This window comes from Lissotriton helveticus, chromosome 7 (assembly GCF_964261635.1).
Source record: "Lissotriton helveticus chromosome 7, aLisHel1.1, whole genome shotgun sequence".
Classification (NCBI taxonomy): Eukaryota; Metazoa; Chordata; class Amphibia; order Caudata; family Salamandridae; genus Lissotriton; species Lissotriton helveticus.
The window spans coordinates 174,481,978-174,503,248 of NC_136068.1; the positions used below are offsets into that span (position 1 = coordinate 174,481,978).

Sequence of the window (21,271 nt, forward strand, 5' to 3'; positions counted from 1 at the left end):
AGCCCCAGCACTTATTTTTTCTATTTATTTAATTATTTGTTGAGTTGTATATAGCGCTGGCTAGACCCGGAGGTATCAGAGCGCTTTACATGAGGATTAAACAGTGTTACAGCGTTAAATCAGTTACAGTTACATCAGTTAGTAGTGCATTCAATGCCATAAAAAAACAAAACTAACCACAGGCTACAGTGATATCTTTAAGTTATTGAGCAAGATATCTCCTGACCGTTTTTAGAACTTCACAACACCGGTGAGCAGGGGACCTGACATTATTTTCTTGCATTATCTTTCCTTTCCACATTCACCGCGCGAAATAGTGGAACAGTGATGGCCTTCACCACACTTTTTCATCACTTTTTATACTGCTGTCTTGTAGGTATAAGTTGCATTTGTAGACAGTGAAGGCAAGAGCAAAATGTTTTGGAATACCCTCATATTTATCACCATGAGCATATCCATGTCTGCTTCACTCATTTTTACTTACCATTTATTCAGAAACGACGCTGGAAACACATCCACATGAAACATCCACGTGTCTGATTTACGCATGCTTTGCATATGTAGCACACATGCACATTACACCTTGCATATGTTTTCCCGAGCATTTCTGACTTTGTGTATCACCTATAAGTTGTTACATCTTTTTCCTTGTGGACGCCACTCATACTTGTGGAAAAGTCTGTGTGCATCGCGGCCATATTGCACAATGATCGCAGATATAATGTTGTGTAATTCCCATTTTTCAGGTAATCCACCATGTAATTGTTCAGCTGGTAAAGACAGAACGATTAGATATGGCTTCAGGATGTCTCACCAGCTCGACTGATTAAAACATACAAAACGTCTTAAAGGTATGTGTCAAGAACTGGAAAGATAAGACCTGAAAGATGAAAAGTTCAGGCTGTCATAGCTTGTGAAAAGCCGGACAAATCCTTAAACGGACTGGTTGACTGTTATCACAAAATCAGAAAAACGTACCGCTGCACTTGATTTTTCTCCTTCGCGGGCCAAGAATAACAATTCATTTTCTTTTTAATTTAGCATCATCATGTCAAAAAGCTTTTAAAGCTTGATAAAGGCACGTGAACCTTTACTCTTAAAATGGGGCAAGAATTTAAATTGACGCCACAGGTGATGGGCTGGGTGTTGGTTGCAGTTGGTGATTGCTAAAGAGGTGAGATTATTATTTCGTCACACAAACATACCAAAGTTCACGAAAAGCAGTAACCAGAGTATTACATGCTGTAATGCCTGCAGTAACACATTTTGATGGGAATTTTTTCAAGGTGGTTACTAAGCATGAAATGGGTAAAATGATGAGCTTGCCATTTAGGACCTCCCCGACCTGCCCCCTCCCCCCAAAAAAATGTTCTTTCATCCAATGGCAAGTCTGCAGTGTGGTCCAAACTTGTAGTTATTTTTCTTGGGGGAGAGAATAGCTAAGGGCCTGATTTAGAGTTTGACAAACGGGTTACGTCATCCCAAACATGAAGGATATTTTGTCCATCGTATTACAAGTGTCACAGCATGTAATCACAGCATGTAATGCCTTAGTAATAAAGAAGACTGGATATCTGCTGTACTTGTGATGGAGTAACCTGTCCGCCAAACTCTTAATCAGGCCCTAAGGACGTAAGCTTTTTTTTACAGTATGGCGGTTGGCTAGCAAGTCCATCGGGTCAACAGATGCTATTGGCTCTCCTACTATGTCGGAGAGTGCCCGCCATATTTTGAGATTTCCATCAGGCAGATGGGAATCTCTGTGTCTTCTTCAGAGCTAGCATGACAATACATCATTACGGGCACTACACTTTTGCCAGCATGCACCATGTATGATATCCCTGCTCTGAAAAGTTTTTTTGTTTTTCAACAAGTGTGGGAATTTATGAATACAATGCTTCGGAAATTATTATTATTTTAAAAAAAATAAGTATGCATTATTATGCATTTGCATGCATCTGGGGAAGGCCTCTTTCCCTCTGTACTTCAACAATGCACATCATGCCTCCCCATTCGCCTACAATATATTTTTCCAGCTTGCCTAATGTGTGAGTTTATGAAAGTCCTTGGTTTTAATACAGCAGAAAAATAATGTTCCACTTTTCCTAAACCGATCACTTAACCTTAAAAAGTTTAACTTGGTTGGCAGATCGTGTAAGTTTAATTTGCACAAATTCAACTGACTACACATATAATTAAAAAACGTACTCTATAAATCCTGCACAACTCCTTTTCTCAACTCAAAAGCTACTTAATGTATTTACACCAAACACAAAACATAGGGGGATATTTACAACAAAATGTCAGAGCACTGTGTTACGCCAAAATCGGTAATGCCACGCATTTTTAAAATGTAGAAGTGCGTCTTATTTATAAAAACATGGCACTCCCTGAGTTTCCCCTAGTGCTGCCGCTAGGAATGCTGCCTACCACTAGCGGAGGTACGATGGCACTCTGATTGCTTATGTCAATCTTGAAAGGCGATTTGCTGTTTCTATGTGTTCTGCAGAATGCAGCACAAGTGGAAAGAACAAAAAACTAGGAGAAACGAATAATTTCTCCTCATATGACCAGTCTAAGGCCTAATCTTAGTTTTTGGTGCTGCCTGAGCCTTGTAAATATGAGGCAGCATTATAAAAGCAATGAGTGTAGCGGCAGAACGCCCACTGCAACACCCATGGCACGCCCCTTTCACGCTAAGTGAAGCATGAAAAGGGGGCATTATTTACAAGGACCGGCTTCATTTACTAATATTTCCGTTGTCGTTTCAACAGGATGTTGCCTTGGTTGATGATATTTGATAAGTTTGAATTTCCTACTAAACTTGAATATGTCAACATTCTTCTGGCTATAATTATAACTGCTTTCCAGACAATAAGTCAATCAAAGAGATACAAGTTTGAAAGCTGCTTCATATATATATATATATATATATATATATATATATATATATATATATATATATATATATATATATATATATTCTATCCAATTTTGCATAGTAAATGCACACTCGGAATCCCAGGTAAGTTTTTAGTAGCTGTTTATTGCTTGCTCATTACGTGTTTCGTCAGAACAACTTGTTCACACAAACAACAAAGCTTCTCACGTGATATTAAATAAAGTTCATTGAAGTGCATGGAAAGCAACAAAGGACTATACCTTAGGTAACACGGCAGACATTTTGTAATATGCAACGTGAGGCACATTTAACATGGGCAATATGTTACACTTGGATCATTTTCTCACTTTTTATAATAAAGCATTGTTCCATCTTATTTGATTTGGTCACTTACACCATGTAGTTGTATATTGCTACAAAACAATGTGGCTTCTGTAGATGTATCTTACCCTGTCGTGCCCTCAAAGTATTCTAATAGTAGATACTTTAGAGACAAGCACATTTCTTAGCATGGGTAATTTTTTTGCATCTTATGGTTGTTCCAAATATTAGATGCACAACAATGTGTTTAGCATCTATACGCTTGTATAATTGCGCTAGTGGCTTTAACACATAGATTACATACAATACTACAATTGCATTAGTAGCTTCCTTTCACCAAATATTCGGTCTAGTGCCTATCATGTGACATGCTTCCTTTTGCCCACAATTAGATAACGCTTCAACTTTATGCTATATGTACGGTTATTGCCACTATTGATCATTCTAAAATAGTATTTTATATTCCAATTCAGTCTCCAGTTACTATCTTATATAACGTTACACAGTGCTTCCCAAATCAATTTAGTGATAATTCTCTAATACGTGAAAAAATTAAAGAGAACAAACTAGATAAAACAAATTAATTTGGCTTTCATAGTATACAATGGAATCAGACATGAAAACATGTAAAAGTCTCTTATCTGCACTCAGTGTTGACCCGAGCCCGGGGAAGAAAAGGATAAGCAACCTGTGACGTGACCACATATCTGGTGGGCCCCTTCCTTTCCTCCTGTGAATAAGAAACCACAGATAAGAGATACATTTAAAAGGGGATGTCTTTCTTAAAGTTATTTTTTATATTTAAATCTATACTTCTCATTATAATCAATTCAGTTATAGCACCTAATCCCTAAACAGATTTTATAGATTCTAGGAATATTACTCAGTATGGAGGTGTGACGCTAGGTCCTCATCAATGTTGTGGCCCCCCGGAAATATTGTTTCTAACTCAAGTATCCATTTTGATTCTTTCTGTCTTAAAGACATTTCTCGATTCCCTCCTCTTACACCTACAGCAATCTGTTCGATGGCAAAAAATCTGAGCAGAGAATTATTTGAATGGTGGAACTCGAGAAAATGTCTGGCAATGGGGTACTGTGTGTTCACGTTAGTTATGGCTCTCAGATGCTCCATAACTCTTTTCTTTACCATACATGTGGTGCTTCCCACATATCTCAGTTGGCAAGGACACTCCAGTATGTACAAAAAGACAAAAGGAGTGGTGGAGGGTCCTAGGGGAGTTTGTTTGTAGACCGTGAGAGTACCTAGTCCCCCAACTTGACAGCAAAAAACACGAGAGGTACTAAAAGTCTAGAAATCAGAGAACTACTGGAACCTAATTGTGTCCCATATTAATGTTCAGACCACACTGTTAATCTAAACAAGTGACAATGTCATGCCAGAGAAGTGAGACAGAGAAGATACAAAGTCTGAAAGACTAGAAAAAGTACCCATCAGCCCACTCAAAAGTGGAATCTCGTCATCTGGGTTGTTCAGTGTTGGAGACAGGTGTCCTGTAGGCTCCTCCTCAGGGAGAGTCTGAGGTTGCCTAATGATGGACCCTGGGATCAAGCATCCAACCAACAGAAGACAGTCTGTGAGCGGAAGGGGCAAAAGTTGCAGTGCTCAAAAGAAGAACAGAAAAGGAAAATAATCCTAGTGATTTAAAAATACCTACTTTGATGACATAAAGAAACTTTATTGGGTCTGACCATCAAAGTGGTATTATTAAAAGCAGTATGCTGATAGCGTGCAAGGAATTGCTATCTACCATGAATGTTAGTTGGTCGACATGTTTCAGCCTAGAGCGGCTTTCTTCAGGACCTATGATTTGCTACTGCAACACTTACTTATCGTGTTATAAGACGTGATTTACAACCATTCTCCAATTGATTAAGAGGAAAGATGGTATATCTTCTCCTGTGTATACAAATGTGGGAGACAAAAGTAAAACAGTATTAGAAATATGCATATCTGTAGCATACACTTCACAACTCTGTACAAGTGAAAAAAATAATATGAAAAATGTAGTTCTCACTCACCCTCATTGTGGGGAGAAAAAACCTCACCTCACCTGGCGACAGCTCAGGTTGGAAGGAGGCCACGCACTGTAAATAAGCGCATGGATCTGAAGTTAATTTCAGGGCAACTATTATAGTCACACAAAACATTTAAAACATTTCATTAGTGATACTCTTGAGGCAAAAAGGCAGAACTAGATTTAGAATGTACACAGCTATGGAGAGCGTCCAACTGGAATGTTCCATTAGGCCACCTCGCTAGCTGGTCAAAGTAACCAAGTGGCCATAACACAAGGGAACCAAGACGCTTTTCCATTAGTGCTTGGGTGAATAATTAGTACTCAATGAAAAAGTACCACACCTCCAGTACTCTGTCAAAGACAGAGAACAACCGCATAGTAAACCGCCATGACTCACCTCTCCGTCGTTGCCTCGGATTGAAAACTGAGCCGAGGGGGAGGTGAAGTACTGAGTTGTAAGCGGTGTTTTATTAGTAGGTGGCGGACCTTAGAGGGAACTCTCAATGCGAGCGTTTCTATTGGCTTGCTATCTGCACATAACATGAGCCAATGGTGGCAGTTCGGGCCTCCGTGCTGGGCTATAGGAAGCGATGAACTGTCGGCCAATGGAGGGCCATAACGACAAAGTTAAGTCCGTTAGGGTGGCGGACCTTGTTGGAAGCTCATACGCGGAGTATTCCCATAGGCTGGCTGTCCCGACCAATAGGAAGTCTCAGAGCAGAATACCACTCGAATTTAGTGATTGGTTAAATGTAGACCAATTAGTAGGTGGCGGACCTTAGAGGGAACTCTCAATGCGAGCGTTTCTATTGGCTTGCTATCTGCACATAACATGAGCCAATGGTGGCAGTTCGGGCCTCCGTGCTGGGCTATAGGAAGCGATGAACTGTCGGCCAATGGAGGGTCATAACGACAAAGTTAAGTCCGTTAGGGTGGCGGACCTTGTTGGAAGCTCATACGCGGAGTATTCCCATAGGCTGGCTGTCCCGACCAATAGGAAGTCTCAGAGCAGAATATCACTCGAATTCAGTGATTGGTTAAATGTAGACCAATCACGGAAGAGCTCAACTTCCGTGGTTCTGTCCAAGGGGATGGCGGACTGTGTAAAAGACTGGTTTCAGAAGTGTTGTTATGCGTGCAAAACCAGGGTGACGTCTGCGGTATTGCGCGGACCAATTGGGAAGGTGAATGGGAAGGAGAGTTTAATGCCGCCTTTCCATTCGTAAGAGAGCTGCATTCCCATAGTCATTTCCGAAGAAATAGCGCATTATGTAGAAAATTAATAGCAGAATTGTAGTAAATCCTTCGCTTGCAAATGTGGGTCACAGGCTAGCGCACAGACTCAAGAATGTGGTTAAATTTGAGCCAATGCCAAACAGCAATAACGTCAAAGGTTGGACGCGGACCAATAGGGAAAACAGTTGAAAGAATGGTATAATACGGCCAAAACAGAGTTCATTTTGACTAAAGGCATGTACTGGTCAGCCTGAATGCTAAACAGCTACCTTAACATTCAATATGTCAGTGCAAAGGGCAGTCGATCCTTCGTACAACATCGATCTTGCCGACAACGGAAGGCAGACCCGAAGTACGATGAAGAGAAACTCAGACAGAATCAAATGACCACACGATCTAATGCGACATGCATATGATGCAGTGTGGATTCGATATATCGAAAGACCAACGCGACCAAAGTAGATAGTGAGGCCAATGTACATTTGGAAACAACATTAGAGAAAACATTTAGAAATGGCTCGCGAAAAAGGCAGTGCCTATCGGTCAACATGGTATGTGGAGCCAGGTGGTTTATCTAATGCAAGGGCATGTGTCAGTAGTATATGACATTATAGCCAAACAATCAGGAGCATCAATACTTATATGCCAGGTGTGTCATTCAATAATGTCAATTGGGTGATACAGCTTATCAGCTAAGTCATACTGAGTTCAGGCTCACAACTGCATCCACGGGATGTCGTCGTTCAAACCTTCTGTGTCACTGCGTAATTTATAGACCCATCTTTGTTCTTTCCTGAGGAGAAACAGTGGAATATCTGTAACGTGACTGGGTATATGTGGTTGCTCAAGGATTAACCACTTCAAATCATCGGGATTGTGTTTTTTGTCTAAAAAATGCGAGGTGAGGCGGGTAGCCTGCTTATTGCGTCTAATTGTGCTCTTATGCTCTTGTATGCGCAATTTGATTTTCCTCGTCGTCATCCCTATGTACCTCAGACCACAAGGACAGGTGATTTGATAGATGACTTTGTCACTGTTGCAATTTGTGTGGCGTTTAAGTAGCCAAGGTCTGGTAGTGCCAATGTCTACTGCAAGGGTCTTACTGGTTTGTGCACACACTGAGCAGTTCCCGCAGGGATGATGTCCCTGCACCGGAGGAAGGTTCCACAGGTTGGAAGTGGATTCTACAACTTCTTCTCGAGGTCTCGTGTGGACCAGTGCGTCTCTCAAATTAGTACCTCTCTTGAAAGAGAACAATGGCAAAGGAATATGTTCTCCTGAGCTATTCAGAATCCGCCATTTCTGTCTAATGATTTTCTTAATTTTAGACGAAGAGGTGTTGTATGTGGTCACACACACCAACCTCCCAAGAGGTGGTTTCTCAACTGGAGGCTCCAGTAGGGCCTCTCGATGATTGTTCGCAGCGCGTTTTAAAGATTTGCGAACTAGAGTGTGCGGGTAGCGCCGCATTCTCAACTTCGTGGAGAGATCTTTGGCTTTAGTATGGAAATCTGTAGGGTTGGAACAATTCCTCCGTACCCTCAGGAACTGCCCAAATGGGAGGTTCTCTCTGAGGGAACGGGGATGATGGCTATCAAATCTCAGCAATGAGTTTCGTGCCATTGGCTTTCGATATAAGGAACTGGCCAGATGTCCTTCTTGTGGGAAAATTACCAAGTCCAAAAAAGGGAGTTCAGTTCTACTGTACTCCAATGTGAACCTGAGATAGGGGTTCTGTCCATTCAGCCATTCTTGAAAAAGCAAGAGGGATTGTATGTCCCCTCGCCAAACAACTAGAATGTCGTCAATGTACCGCTTCCACATCATCAGTTGTTGATGATGTGGGTTGGTGTTATTAAGTACATGTTGGGTCTCAAAATGGTGGACATATAAATTCGCCAAGCTCGGGGCAAATTTGCTGCCCATTGATGTCCCCGATACCTGTAAGTACAGAGATTCCTCAAAGGCGAAAAAGTTCTCCGTCATGGCAATTCTTGCCAGTTCCATTATAAAATGAATAGGGGTCACAGTGTCAACAGAGAAGTCCTCTAGAAGTGTTTGTACCGTTTCTAGTGTCTCAATTTGAGGTATACAGGTATACAATGATTCGACATCAAAGCTAGCTAATATGTCAGTGTTGATGTCGAAATGAACCTCAGGTAGTGTACGTAGAACATCCTTTGTATCCTGAAGATATGTTGGCATGGTTTTCACAATGGGACTGAGAAAGACATCAACAAAAGTTGATAGCGGTTCCAACAAAGATCCAATTCCTGAAATGATTGGACGACCGGGCGGTGGTCTGACCGGTTTATGAATCTTTGGAAGAGTATAGAAATATGGAATGATAGGACATTTAGTCACCAAAAAAGTAGCCTCTTGTGGAGTGATCCATCCCTCAGCGCTTGCTTCTTCCACTAGATGTTTAATCTCGTTGGTGAGTCTAGCGGTGGGATTTTCAGCAAGGGGGGTGTAGAACTGAGTATTGCCTAGTTGTTTGAGACATTCAGTGCGGTATGCATTGGTGTCCTGAACGACTATAGCTCCCCCCTTGTCCGCCGGTTTGATCACTATTGCAGTGTCCTTGGAAAGGGTGTTAAGAGCGGCTCTGTCGTTCTTTGAGAGGTTCTGGTAGTTGCCTTCTTTAGAGAAATCAATAGATTTCAAATCTTGCAGTACTGCTGCCTCAAAAGTACCAACCTTGGATGGTACTTGTTGGAGTAGGGGCATGAAGGTGGATTTAACTCTTAGCCCTGTACTGATATCTTCAATTGATGTATCTGGCTCTTTCTCCTTAAAGAAATAGTGTAGCCTTATTGCCCTGAAAAATCGTTCGATTTCTCCTCGTAACAGAAAAGGTTCTCCGCTGTTAGTAGGAACAAAACCGAGACCTCTATTGAGAACCACCTGTTCACTGGGGGTAATGACCCGGCTGCTCAAGTTTACAACCAAGTCTTCAGTGGGCTGGGGTCTAATGTCTATTGGCCTCGTTTGTTGTGGGTCATTGGGGGATCTTGATCGGCTGCCCATTGTACTTGGCCTTGACCCTGACCTCTCCGTCTGCCTCGGTTCCAACCTCGGCCCTATCCCAAAAAAGCCTGGTTGTCAAAGTACTGAGGCTGCATAGGGTAATGAGACATGGGTGGGGGAAATTGCGGATAACCCCATGGCGCTGGTGGCCACCATGATCCTGTCTGGTACATGTTCCCACGTCCATTGTATCTCCTGTTAGATCGGTTGTTCCGTCCTCTGCCCCTCGGTTGACTGATGTCTCCGCTGTCTGAGCCGGACGAGTCGGTGTCTGAGGATGTGGCATAGGAGGAGCCTTGAGTGTTTTTCTGTTTATTAGAATCAGTGGGAGTGTAATTGTCACTGGTGTAGGGGTACACTTTCTCATGTGAGAATTTAGCCAAGTCTTTTTTAAACTTCTCTATTTTGGCAAAGAAGATAGGTTCTTTATACTCCTTGTTGGCCTTATTAGAGTCCTCTTGCTGTTTCTCAAATCTTTTAGTTGTTAAGGTGGTTTTGATTTGTCCTTCAAGAACCTGTATTTCAACTAGAATGGCATCTGCAATTCTTTTGGCTGTAGTGATAATTAAAATAAGCCAGTCTCTGGTGCAGCGCCAGGCTATCAGGGACCAGTCCTTAATGAAGGCCTTGTCTGTGAGGAATAGCCTAGGCGCATTAGTCACTATGAGACCTGTAGGTGAACATTTTCCATGCAAATACTCCGCCATGATCTGTCCATGTATAATGGTGCGTGAATGGCTCTTTTTGAGATTGAGTACTGTCTCCCAATCCCCCACTATAGTTGGTGCCGGGGTTGGAATTTGGTCTAACATACTCGGGTTTTCTAACAGAATAGATGAAAGGATTTCATCGTCAAAACCTAGGCCGCCAAAGTCTGCCATAGTATCACTCAATGAAAATGTCAAAAAGCACTTACAATGTGGTGCATTGATTTTGTAAATAGGGACCCGCAGCCTCAGCTGCACAAGTAAACAAAAAGACAAAAGGAGTGGTGGAGGGTCCTAGGGGAGTTTGTTTGTAGACCGTGAGAGTACCTAGTCCCCCAACTTGACAGCAAAAAACACGAGAGGTACTAAAAGTCTAGAAATCAGAGAACTACTGGAACCTAATTGTGTCCCATATTAATGTTCAGACCACACTGTTAATCTAAACAAGTGACAATGTCATGCCAGAGAAGTGAGACAGAGAAGATACAAAGTCTGAAAGACTAGAAAAAGTACCCATCAGCCCACTCAAAAGTGGAATCTCGTCATCTGGGTTGTTCAGTGTTGGAGACAGGTGTCCTGTAGGCTCCTCCTCAGGGAGAGTCTGAGGTTGCCTAATGATGGACCCTGGGATCAAGCATCCAACCAACAGAAGACAGTCTGTGAGCGGAAGGGGCAAAAGTTGCAGTGCTCAAAAGAAGAACAGAAAAGGAAAATAATCCTAGTGATTTAAAAATACCTACTTTGATGACATAAAGAAACTTTATTGGGTCTGACCATCAAAGTGGTATTATTAAAAGCAGTATGCTGATAGCGTGCAAGGAATTGCTATCTACCATGAATGTTAGTTGGTCGACATGTTTCAGCCTAGAGCGGCTTTCTTCAGGACCTATGATTTGCTACTGCAACACTTACTTATCGTGTTATAAGACGTGATTTACAACCATTCTCCAATTGATTAAGAGGAAAGATGGTATATCTTCTCCTGTGTATACAAATGTATACACAGGAGAAGATATACCATCTTTCAGCTATCAGCATACTGCTTTTAATAATACCACTTTGATGGTCAGACCCAATAAAGTTTCTTTATGTCATCAAAGTAGGTATTTTTAAATCACTAGGATTATTTTCCTTTTCTGTTCTTCTTTTGAGCACTGCAACTTTTGCCCCTTCCGCTCACAGACTGTCTTCTGTTGGTTGGATGCTTGATCCCAGGGTCCATCATTAGGCAACCTCAGACTCTCCCTGAGGAGGAGCCTACAGGACACCTGTCTCCAACACTGAACAACCCAGATGACGAGATTCCACTTTTGAGTGGGCTGATGGGTACTTTTTCTAGTCTTTCAGACTTTGTATCTTCTCTGTCTCACTTCTCTGGCATGACATTGTCACTTGTTTAGATTAACAGTGTGGTCTGAACATTAATATGGGACACAATTAGGTTCCAGTAGTTCTCTGATTTCTAGACTTTTAGTACCTCTCGTGTTTTTTGCTGTCAAGTTGGGGGACTAGGTACTCTCACGGTCTACAAACAAACTCCCCTAGGACCCTCCACCACTCCTTTTGTCTTTTTGTTTACTTGTGCAGCTGAGGCTGCGGGTCCCTATTTACAAAATCAATGCACCACATTGTAAGTGCTTTTTGACATTTTCATTGAGTGATACTATGGCAGACTTTGGCGGCCTAGGTTTTGACGATGAAATCCTTTCATCTATTCTGTTAGAAAACCCGAGTATGTTAGACCAAATTCCAACCCCGGCACCAACTATAGTGGGGGATTGGGAGACAGTACTCAATCTCAAAAAGAGCCATTCACGCACCATTATACATGGACAGATCATGGCGGAGTATTTGCATGGAAAATGTTCACCTACAGGTCTCATAGTGACTAATGCGCCTAGGCTATTCCTCACAGACAAGGCCTTCATTAAGGACTGGTCCCTGATAGCCTGGCGCTGCACCAGAGACTGGCTTATTTTAATTATCACTACAGCCAAAAGAATTGCAGATGCCATTCTAGTTGAAATACAGGTTCTTGAAGGACAAATCAAAACCACCTTAACAACTAAAAGATTTGAGAAACAGCAAGAGGACTCTAATAAGGCCAACAAGGAGTATAAAGAACCTATCTTCTTTGCCAAAATAGAGAAGTTTAAAAAAGACTTGGCTAAATTCTCACATGAGAAAGTGTACCCCTACACCAGTGACAATTACACTCCCACTGATTCTAATAAACAGAAAAACACTCAAGGCTCCTCCTATGCCACATCCTCAGACACCGACTCAGACAGCGGAGACATCAGTCAACCGAGGGGCAGAGGACGGAACAACCGATCTAACAGGAGATACAATGGACGTGGGAACATGTACCAGACAGGATCATGGTGGCCACCAGCGCCATGGGGTTCTCCGCAATTTCCCCCACCCATGTCTCATTACCCTATGCAGCCTCAGTACTTTGACAACCAGGCTTTTTTGGGACAGGGCCGAGGTTGGAACCGAGGCAGACGGAGAGGTCAGGGTCAAGGCCAAGTACAATGGGCAGCCGATCAAGATCCCCCAATGACCCACAACAAACGAGGCCAATAGACATTAGACCCCAGCCCACTGAAGACTTGGTTGTAAACTTGAGCAGCCGGGTCATTACCCCCAGTGAACAGGAGGTTCTCAATAGAGGTCTCGGTTTTGTTCCTACTAACAGCGGAGAACCTTTTCTGTTACGAGGAGAAATCGAACGATTTTTCAGGACAATAAGGCTACACTATTTCTTTAAGGAGAAAGAGCCAGATACATCAATTGAAGATATCAGTACAGGGCTAAGAGTTAAATCCACCTTCATGCCCCTACTCCAACAAGTACCATCCAAGGTTGGTACTTTTGAGGCAGCAGTACTGCAAGATTTGAAATCTATTGATTTCTCTAAAGAAGGCAACTACCAGAACCTCTCAAAGAACGACAGAGCCGCTCTTAACACCCTTTCCAAGGACACTGCAATAGTGATCAAACCGGCGGACAAGGGGGGAGCTATAGTCGTTCAGGACACCAATGCATACCGCACTGAATGTCTCAAACAACTAGGCAATACTCAGTTCTACACCCCCCTTGCTGAAAATCCCACCGCTAGACTCACCAACGAGATTAAACATCTAGTGGAAGAAGCAAGCGCTGAGGGATGGATCACTCCACAAGAGGCTACTTTTTTGGTGACTAAATGTCCTATCATTCCATATTTCTATACTCTTCCAAAGATTCATAAACCGGTCAGACCACCGCCCGGTCGTCCAATCATTTCAGGAATTGGATCTTTGTTGGAACCGCTATCAACTTTTGTTGATGTCTTTCTCAGTCCCATTGTGAAAACCATGCCAACATATCTTCAGGATACAAAGGATGTTCTACGTACACTACCTGAGGTTCATTTCAACATCAACACTGACATATTAGCTAGCTTTGATGTCGAATCATTGTATACCTGTATACCTCAAATTGAGACACTAGAAACGGTACAAACACTTCTAGAGGACTTCTCTGTTGACACTGTGACCCCTATTCATTTTATAATGGAACTGGCAAGAATTGCCATGACGGAGAACTTTTTCGCCTTTGAGGAATCTCTGTACTTACAGGTATCGGGGACATCAATGGGCAGCAAATTTGCCCCGAGCTTGGCGAATTTATATGTCCACCATTTTGAGACCCAACATGTACTTAATAACACCAACCCACATCATCAACAACTGATGATGTGGAAGCGGTACATTGACGACATTCTAGTTGTTTGGCGAGGGGACATACAATCCCTCTTGCTTTTTCAAGAATGGCTGAATGGACAGAACCCCTATCTCAGGTTCACATTGGAGTACAGTAGAACTGAACTCCCTTTTTTGGACTTGGTAATTTTCCCACAAGAAGGACATCTGGCCAGTTCCTTATATCGAAAGCCAATGGCACGAAACTCATTGCTGAGATTTGATAGCCATCATCCCCGTTCCCTCAGAGAGAACCTCCCGTTTGGGCAGTTCCTGAGGGTACGGAGGAATTGTTCCAACCCTACAGATTTCCATACTAAAGCCAAATATCTCTCCACGAAGTTGAGAATGCGGCGCTACCCGCACACTCTAGTTCGCAAATCTTTAAAACGCGCTGCGAACAATCATCGAGAGGCCCTACTGGAGCCTCCAGTTGAGAAACCACCTCTTGGGAGGTTGGTGTGTGTGACCACATACAACACCTCTTCGTCTAAAATTCAGAAAATCATTAGACAGAAATGGCGGATTCTGAATAGCTCAGGAGAACATATTCCTTTGCCATTGTTCTCTTTCAAGAGAGGTACTAATTTGAGAGATGCACTGGTCCACACGAGACCTCGAGAAGAAGTTGTAGAATCCACTTCCAACCTGTGGAACCTTCCTCCGGTGCAGGGACATCATCCCTGCGGGAACTGCTCAGTGTGTGCACAAACCAGTAAGACCCTTGCAGTAGACATTGGCACTACCAGACCTTGGCTACTTAAACGCCACACGAATTGCAACAGTGACAAAGTCATCTATCAAATCACCTGTCCTTGTGGTCTGAGGTACATAGGGATGACGACGAGGAAAATCAAATTGCGCATACAAGAGCATAAGAGCACAATTAGACGCAATAAGCAGGCTACCCGCCTCACCTCGCATTTTTTAGACAAAAAACACAATCCCGATGATTTGAAGTGGTTAATCCTTGAGCAACCACATATACCCAGTCATGTTACAGATATTCCACTGTTTCTCCTCAGGAAAGAACAAAGATGGGTCTATAAATTACGCAGTGACACAGAAGGTTTGAACGACGACATCCCGTGGATGCAGTTGTGAGCCTGAACTCAGTATGACTTAGCTGATAAGCTGTATCACCCAATTGACATTATTGAATGACACACCTGGCATATAAGTATTGATGCTCCTGATTGTTTGGCTATAATGTTATATACTACTGACACATGCCCATGCATTAGATAAACCACCTGGCTCCACATACCATGTTGACCGATAGGCACTGCCTTTTTCGCGAGCCATTTCTAAATGTTTTCTCTAATGTTGTTTCCAAATGTACATTGGCCTCACTATCTACTTTGGTCGCGTTGGTCTTTCGATATATCGAATCCACACTGCATCATATGCATGTCGCATTAGATCGTGTGGTCATTTGATTCTGTCTGAGTTTCTCTTCATCGTACTTCGGGTCTGCCTTCCGTTGTCGGCAAGATCGATGTTGTACGAAGGATCGACTGCCCTTTGCACTGACATATTGAATGTTAAGGTAGCTGTTTAGCATTCAGGCTGACCAGTACATGCCTTTAGTCAAAATGAACTCTGTTTTGGCCGTATTATACCATTCTTTCAACTGTTTTCCCTATTGGTCCGCGTCCAACCTTTGACGTTATTGCTGTTTGGCATTGGCTCAAATTTAACCACATTCTTGAGTCTGTGCGCTAGCCTGTGACCCACATTTGCAAGCGAAGGATTTACTACAATTCTGCTATTAATTTGCTACATAATGCGCTATTTCTTCGGAAATGACTATGGGAATGCAGCTCTCCTACGAATGGAAAGGCGGCATTAAACTCTCCTTCCCATTCACCTTCCCAATTGGTCCGCGCAATACCGCAGACGTCACCCTGGTTTTGCACGCATAACAACACTTCTGAAACCAGTCTTTTACACAGTCCGCCATCCCCTTGGACAGAACCACGGAAGTTGAGCTCTTCCGTGATTGGTCTACATTTAACCAATCACTGAATTCGAGTGGTATTCTGCTCTGAGACTTCCTATTGGTCGGGACAGCCAGCCTATGGGAATACTCCGCGTATGAGCTTCCAACAAGGTCCGCCACCCTAACGGACTTAACTTTGTCGTTATGACCCTCCATTGGCCGACAGTTCAACGCTTCCTATAGCCCAGCACGGAGGCCCAAACTGCCACCATTGGCTCATGTTATGTGCAGATAGCAAGCCAATAGAAACGCTCGCATTGAGAGTTCCCTCTAAGGTCCGCCACCTACTAATTGGTCTACATTTAACCAATCACTGAATTCGAGTGGTATTCTGCTCTGAGACTTCCTATTGGTCGGGACAGCCAGCCTATGGGAATACTCCGCGTATGAGCTTCCAACAAGGTCCGCCACCCTAACGGACTTAACTTTGTCGTTATGGCCCTCCATTGGCCGACAGTTCTTCGCTTCCTATAGCCCAGCACGGAGGCCCGAACTGCCACCATTGGCTCATGTTATGTGCAGATAGCAAGCCAATAGAAACGCTCGCATTGAGAGTTCCCTCTAAGGTCCGCCACCTACTAATAAAACACCGCTTACAACTCAGTACTTCACCTCCCCCTCGGCTCAGTTTTCAATCCGAGGCAACGACGGAGAGGTGAGTCATGGCGGTTTACTATGCGGTTGTTCTCTGTCTTTGACAGAGTACTGGAGGTGTGGTACTTTTTCATTGAGTACTAATTATTCACCCAAGCACTAATGGAAAAGCGTCTTGGTTCCCTTGTGTTATGGCCACTTGGTTACTTTGACCAGCTAGCGAGGTGGCCTAATGGAACATTCCAGTTGGACGCTCTCCATAGCTGTGTACATTCTAAATCTAGTTCTGCCTTTTTGCCTCAAGAGTATCACTAATGAAATGTTTTAAATGTTTTGTGTGACTATAATAGTTGCCCTGAAATTAACTTCAGATCCATGCGCTTATTTACAGTGCGTGGCCTCCTTCCAACCTGAGCTGTCGCCAGGTGAGGTGAGGTTTTTTCTCCCCACAATGAGGGTGAGTGAGAACTACATTTTTCATATTATTTTTTTCACTTGTACAGAGTTGTGAAGTGTATGCTACAGATATGCATATTTCTAATACTGTTTTACTTTTGTCTCCCACATTTGTATACACAGGAGAAGATATACCATCTTTCCTCTTAATCAATTGGAGAATGGTTGTAAATCACGTCTTATAACACGATAAGTAAGTGTTGCAGTAGCAAATCATAGGTCCTGAAGAAAGCCGCTCTAGGCTGAAACATGTCGACCAACTAACATTCATGGTAGATAGCAATTCCTTGCACGCTATCAGCATACTGCTTTTAATAATACCACTTTGATGGTCAGACCCAATAAAGTTTCTTTATGTCATCAAAGTAGGTATTTTTAAATCACTAGGATTATTTTCCTTTTCTGTTCTTCTTTTGAGCACTGCACTTTTGCCCCTTCCGCTCACAGACTGTCTTCTGTTGGTTGGATGCTTGATCCCAGGGTCCATCATTAGGCAACCTCAGACTCTCCCTGAGGAGGAGCCTACAGGACACCTGTCTCCAACACTGAACAACCCAGATGACGAGATTCCACTTTTGAGTGGGCTGATGGGTACTTTTTCTAGTCTTTCAGACTTTGTATCTTCTCTGTCTCACTTCTCTGGCATGACATTGTCACTTGTTTAGATTAACAGTGTGGTCTGAACATTAATATGGGACACAATTAGGTTCCAGTAGTTCTCTGATTTCTAGACTTTTAGTACCTCTCGTGTTTTTCACTCCAGTATGTACACAATGAAGCTGCTACTACATGTCAAAAATGTATTCAATTTCCATTATTTCAGTCTACCAGTGATACTAAATTCCTTCACTGAATGGCTAAATTTGCCCGCCCTGCAGTGTTCACAGGGAAAGAATCATTTGAGCTCATGAAAACTGTTGCTTCTAACATCAGTTATATCCCCTCTCATTAATATATCTCGTAGATTTTTTCCTTTTCGATAGGTAATGAGGGGTCTTTCTCCTTTATCCTTCCCTACAATGGTGTCAGTTTGGAGGATCTTCCAATTATCAGAAAGTATTTTCCGGACCTTCCGTGATCTATTGTTATATGTAGTTACTAGTCTGATTCTACTTTCAGTTACCTCATTCCCTTCCCTGTTCTCCTCCAAAGATTTTACTCTGCTTACATTTTTTACTTTTTCCACTGCTTTACTGAGTACCCACTCAGGGTATCCTCTTTGGCGGAATCTGAAAAGCATAATTTCTGGTTCCTTTAGGAATTTCTCTTCGGTACTACAGTTTCTCCTTGCCCTCAGCAGCTCTCCATATGGAATACTCCATTTAAGGGGCTCTGGATGGCCGCTGAGGGCATGAAGTAAACTGTTACCTGCTGTCTCTTTTCTGTAAAGGCTGGTAGCCAATTTGTTATCAATTACCTCTACGCAGGTATCCAAAAACACTACCCTGTCTTTGCTTATGGTATGTGTGAGTTCAATATTCAATATTGTAAGGGTTGGTATTGAGTTTACCTATAAAGGCAATCGCTTGTTCGCCACTCCCTGCCCATACAATGAACAAATCGTCAATATACCTGAGCCATAAAACTAGTGACTCCAAGTATTTGACGAATGCTGCCTCTCCATGAATCTCCTCCTCCCATCTGCCTAGGAATAGGTTCACCAAGCCAGGTGCAAAGCACGTTCCCATTGCCGTGCCTCGCACCTGTCTGTAAAGTACCCCATTAAACATGAATATATTGTTTTTTAGACATAATAACATCATGTCAGCCAACATGCGTGTATGCTCTAGGTACATCATATCTCGGGTTCCCAGATAGTGCATGCAGGCTCCTACCCCCTGGACGTGGTCTATTATAGTGTATAATGAATTCACGTCCAGGGTGATGAGATAATACTTCTCCTCCCAAATGAGATCTTGGATTTTATTTTAAAAATCCTTGGCATCCTTCACATAGGAAGGCAATTCCATAACATATTCTTTAAGAAAATAATCCAGGTACTTGGATATATTTTCATTCACATTGCCCATTCAGGACACTATAGGTCTCCCTGGTGGAATAGTGGGATGTTTGTGAAGCTTGGGAAGGAGATATAAGATCGGTAGCTTTGGAAAATCCCGTTTGAGAAAGAAATATTCATGCCATGAGATAATGCCTTGTTCTTGTCATTCAGTCAATTTTCTCCAAGTAGTGGTTATACTAGCATTATACATTGCTGTATCACATACACACTAAAATCCTTCATTGCTTAGCTTCATTGTCCTAGACGTACACTCTTTATATACTATAATAGACCACCAGCAAGGTCTGGAAGCATGTGAAGACTTTCTCAAACACAGGCCATTACGGTATTGTGAACTGTGTCTATTATTAGTATGTTCTTATAATTATGCCCTTCTTGTAACTTTGTTTTCAACTCGTTTTGTGTGTGCTTTAGGACGTTTTTAATTTGCTCTTCATTCAAAAGAACTGACTGTAATCAGATGTTGTTACATGATTTTTAACCATTTTCTTTCTTCTTTTTTGTGTTTCCTTTACAGGAGAAAAGGAACGGGCCTATTCACATGTATTCACTTGCAAGAGCATCCTACCCTTTTCCCCCCAACTTTCTACACACCTGTCACATCATAATATAGTAGATCTATTCACCAGCAGCTAACTGGTAGGTGCACGTGCCACTTTTTCTATTACCTCGGCAGATGCCTATTGTGTAAGGGCACTTGCCCTATATTGCCCTTCAATGCACTATCCTAAATGATGTTCTTGAATATTGATATCCCTATCACCATTGTGTCCCCCTTGGTTAAACTCTGGCGGAATGCGCATATGCGCTAAGAGTTCACTATAGTTTCCTACTTGACTCTTCCTACTTGACACTTGCCCACCATACGTAACATCTTTGTTGTTCACGGAAATATGTGCAGTGCCTCTTTTTTCCATCGGAAAATATACTTCATTCATGAGTTTCATGGCACAAATAACCTGGACATTTTGGTCACTAATGGCGTATAATGCTGTGGTTTGTCTAGTTGATACCAGAATTTTTGTTATATTGAACACCTTATTTTTTTACTCATGTGCACATACGCATTAGACGATGATGTTTAGTAGGGCACAGTTATTGTACATTATTTCTGTATAATATCATGGTATTTCTGCAAAGAATAAGAATTGTACATGTATTTCACCATTACATCATGGCCGCCATGGTTTTTAGTTAGCAGGCATAGTCCTTTCATTATCTTGGTGCTCGTGTGAAACTTTATCAGTCACTGCCTGTAATGAGCACTTTTACACGTGATCAAGGCTTCCTGACGAAACACGTTGTGTGAATAAACTTGGACTAAATATTGGTGTGCTGCCTGTTTGCCCAAGAGCGTACGTTATTGGATTTTGAATTTATATATATATATATATATATATATATATATATATATATATATATATATATATATATATATATATATATATATATATATATATATATATATATATATATATATTTCAACAACGTTTGACTCCCGGAGGGAAAAAAACTTTGGTCACACCTGAAAACTCTGCTTCTGCTTCTTTTATTGATGGAAATTCAGCAGCTTATGGCACAATCCCTTTTTTTTTCCTGCTTCTGCTTCTTTTATTGATGGAAATTCAGCAGCTTATGGCACAATCCCAACATGTTTCGTTCCACCCTGGAACTTCTTCAAAGGTATGCCTCGCTCTAAAACCAACCACAGTCCAGTGTTTTGAATTCATTTCGTTTGCCTCCAATGGCATTCTTTTATGGAATCACTTCCATTTTGAAATGTATTGTGGGACTTGTGGTTGTACATTTGTCCCAGTCATTTTGTTTCACAGTCCGATTTTTTCCAAGTCTCTTCTCCTTTATTTCGTGTGTCTCCCATGGCGTTCTTTGTTCTTGATGACTTTTATTTTTGGACACCTACTCGGACCTGTGATTCAAAAGGCTGTTTGGTAATTGCTCTCCAGTGGGTAGAGCATATTGCTGTCGTCCTTATCGGCGCTTGTTTGCACATTTGTCCATCAATTAGGCAGAGAGTTTTCCCCGGTCAGTCTGCTTTCGAAACTGACACCAAATCCAATACCGAGATCCAGTCCTCGGCGGCACCACTCTCCCTATTTTCGGATTTTCCGAGTCCAACCAGATGGTTCAAGGCGGGAGAGCTGAAGCGCTCTTGTGGCGGTGTTTGACCTTCGGCAGAACCACGCCGATAT

At 42.3% G+C, this 21,271-nt stretch overlaps 1 long non-coding RNA gene across 1 annotated transcript in view; it reads right to left on the reverse strand.

Moving 5' to 3' along the window:
- Nucleotides 1-3,098: 3,098 nt before the first annotated feature.
- The window catches only part of LOC144766685 (uncharacterized), a 37,068-nt gene continuing 18,895 nt past the window's right edge, over nt 3,099-21,271 (reverse strand). Inside the window, exon 3 of the long non-coding RNA XR_013597880.1 lies at nt 3,099-3,953. This is a non-coding gene — a long non-coding RNA (uncharacterized LOC144766685). The remainder of the gene's footprint in view (nt 3,954-21,271) is intronic.